The following is a 3,862-nucleotide window of genomic DNA, read 5'->3' as shown; positions in this document are numbered from 1 at the left end:
GACGTTGTCGTAGGTTGAAGAATATCCAGTCTTTGTGTTAGTTTTCACCATCAGCGACATTCTCAGCATTTTGAATTTACACATTGAAGAATCGACATGGACTCATGCGAATTCGTACATCGGCCCACCCACCGCCTCAAAATGTGGCGCGTCTATCCTTGTTCAAACTCGGAAATGTTCAGTTCACCTACTTATGCATTCCAAATAGATGTCGTATTGGGATATAACATCGATTACTCTCGTAATGTTGGAACTTCTCCGTCAACACAACTCGGACAGATAAGCACTAATACACTCGTTATCGAGACATCATGCAATGCATGCAGAGGTTGTATTAAAGAAGATACTCATTCAAGACTTCATCAACCAAAATCGGCTACGAACTAGAAATCAGAGTAGTCTGATAGTCGGTCGCCTTAATAGTAATGGTCGTAGATCGCCGTAGTGGAACCGGGCAATGACATTGTCCGACTCGTTTCGATCTCTGCCGCATGAGGCATTCAAGTGGAAGCAGCAAGTGAAGTCTTCTAATACTCGCTATACAACCAGGGAAAGTTGTGGGGCACTTGGTGTCCCAGTTGATAGTGGCGCCCATAACGAATGTGTTGGTCTAAGAGGCTCTGAGGACGCAGACAAACGTCAATGAACGACGAGAAACTGAGACTAACACATGACGTCGAACAACTTGTTGTGTATGCGTGCAGTTGCTGTCACGTAATTGTCCCTTTTAGGTTTATAATTGTCGGTAAGATGCACAAGGATTATTACAACCGACATTCCGTCTCCTGTGATTCCACAATAACGTGATTATCTCCAACGAACCCGATAGATGTATATAAACGATTTGGTCCCTTCTGTCAATGTGCTTGCACGCGTGCGCAGATTTTTAACTGATCGTGTAGCGAAGCGAAGCAATTAATGTTATGCATATTTGAATCTCAGAAACCAGGCTCAAGGGACATCATGTAGAGCTAGAATGAACACTGAGTGTGGCATAGGGAGATGTTGGACTAGTAATGGGGTCATCGACCTACTCGTTCCGTATGAATGGTGACTCAAACTTCATCCCTCACAATGGTACTCTCTCTTGCAGTTCCTGGTCGAGTCGACTGGTGATAATGACCCTGTAAGAGGCGACAACTTAACAAACATAGTCTCACAAGTAGAACAAGGCAGTATTAGAGATAGTCACTAATGACGACACTGTGCTACTGCTACATCTCAACAACAACATTGTACGCGCTACGCAGTAGTCGTGAAGTATGTTTCTCACTAGTGTTTTCCATATCACGGGTGGTGAGACTCCATTATAATGTGTGTGTGATTTTGAATGACAAATTATAGTGAACAAGTTGTCGCTATCATAAACTTTGATCACAATTGCATGTTCACAGCTATCGTTACAATGAGGTTTCACCCGTTTCACGTGAAGTGACGTAAAACTCGGTGAAAAACACGATATTCGCAACGCTATGCAGTGGTATGTAAAATATGTCCCCTCACTAGTGTTTTCCATATCACAAGTGAAACTCCATTGCGATATAGTTTTACATTGATTCTCATTAATCTCTTCAAATAACGCACATTTGCATCATATCATATTGGCGCACACTACTCTGAGTGATGACTACAGTACTACTAATAACATCTTGATGTTAGTCATGTTTCTGAGTCCCTGGTTGGGTTCGTTGGGTTTTGTGATGACGAGTGTGATGATGTGCTTCTTTGCATCTTGGCAAGCCCGAGTTGATTACTACTACTACCCCACTGTGATTTCGCCTCGAGAGCTCATCCTTTCAAAAGCAGGCTCTACTACTATGATCTAAAGGTAGTTTGGGAGGAGGCAACACCGAATGGGGAATCATACTGAGGTTGGAGTTACTATTCTTAAATTTATCATAACTCCATCAACGCGGTAATTGTCATAACTCAATTCTCATCATCATTCACATTAATACAATTCACATTTGATATCTCTCAATGGAGCCCTCAGCTGCTAGTGAGCTGAATACTCTCACGCCGAATGATATGTGGTATAATATTTTTAATTATTAATTTCTCAACATATTATTGTTTCGAATTCATACCTATCCATTGGGGTTTCACAACAACCCGTTTTACGTTGAGTGGCGTAATAATCAGTGAAAAACGCGATATTCGCACTATGCAGTTGCCGTGATTCTCCACTAGTATTTTTCATGTCACAGGCGAAACTTTAATACTATACAATATCAGTACTCTCCTCCAAATTAATAATAATCATCATTTTCGTATTCCTCAGACGTACAATAGAGTTCCACCCGTGATATGAAAAACACTAGTGAGAAAATCATCGTTGTCATTTTATTTGGAGATTCCCCGCTAGAGGGACTTCCGTTATCGAGTTTCTCTTAACACGGTCTTAGAATCCCACAATAACTTCTATTGGAATTCGCAGTTGACCGAAACTGTGAGGAATTTGAAGTGAAGAGTGATGTTGAAAATATATTATAAATCAAGTTAAATTAGTTATAATATAACTATTTTACTAGTGCTTTTAACGGAATATTTCATTGGAAACGGTATTGAACACCGAAATCAAACTGAGTAAAAGTAGGGGGAAAATTACGATCGATATTATTTTGCGGTTTTTTTTCAGTGAATAGTAATGGTTTACAACAAAAAAATATTTAAAAAGTCTCAGCAATATTTTTTTCACAAGGGTTATTCATATCATGGATGAAACTCCATTTTTTCGATTCTAAAGATTTTCCCGCCAATTATTTCTTTTCAATAATTCCCTTTAAACCCACAAGAGTAATTTTATTATCAGACTTCGCGGGCTACCAGCAGTAGTTGACTTTGCGGCGATACGATGCCTCGACTAGGGGGGGGGGGGGTCATCCAAAATAAACCCCTTGGTGTCTATGGACTTGATGATCGACCATTCAGTTGTAGCTGATTATTCGAGAAATGCACAAGAGAGGGTAAGCATGGGGGGAGGGGGTATATTAGGTTATGATCCATTATTATAATCTACTAGAAGGGAGTTTCAAAATCCGTTTTACGTGAAGGGCCGTGATGATACTCTGTGAGAAATCCGATATTCGCGGTGATATGCAGTGGTGGTAGAATTTGTTCCTAATTAGTGTTTTTCATATCATCGGTAAAACTCCAATGTAGTGTGTTATATCGTCGATACCCGACAACTTATGTACAATAACAGCCTGGTAGTGGGGTGGTTGTCGATGTATACCTGATCAAAGCTGATTTGGTGAAGTTTGTTGAGGAGTTGGGATAATACTGGCTTTGGTTGTGTGACATGTATTAGTGGCAGCAGTGGCTATCCGAGGTAGTTGTTAGGAATAAGGTGGGAAAATGGTGGTTGCACTATGATATGTCACATAACAATCACTCTCAAAGTTATACACATATCATGTGTATAATAGTCCCTATAGGCTGAGTTCGAGTGCATGACTTAGGATGAGAGGATGGGTTCCGAAAAGAAGAAGGGGGAATAGGGGGGGGGGGGGTGATTTTCCTGCCGTAGCATCTTGTATGTGGGGTCTTTTATGGACGTTTTGTAATGATGTCGATGGTGGTTAAGAGGACGATGTCACCCGTGTAAAAACGCCCGCTTCGATCAACTGAATCACCTAACGATTATAATGATAGTGGATAAATGAGCCTATGTTCGCTATGGTGACGACTTGTAGGAAAATGTTTATATACTACCTCGTCAGAAGTATTGAATAATCCCGTATGTCAAAACTCAAGGGTGAAATCCTTCCAGTGCTTATCAATCGTTGATCCTCAACCTGGCTCCACAGCCTTCCTTGAGGCTCACGAATATCTCCTGTTCGCCATGCCTAACCTGCTGCTA

Source organism: Perkinsus marinus, assembly GCF_000006405.1.
Source record: "Perkinsus marinus ATCC 50983 genomic scaffold scf_1104296944144, whole genome shotgun sequence".
Lineage (NCBI taxonomy): Eukaryota > Perkinsozoa > Perkinsida > Perkinsidae > Perkinsus > Perkinsus marinus.
Note: the sequence above shows the minus strand (reverse complement) of the source record.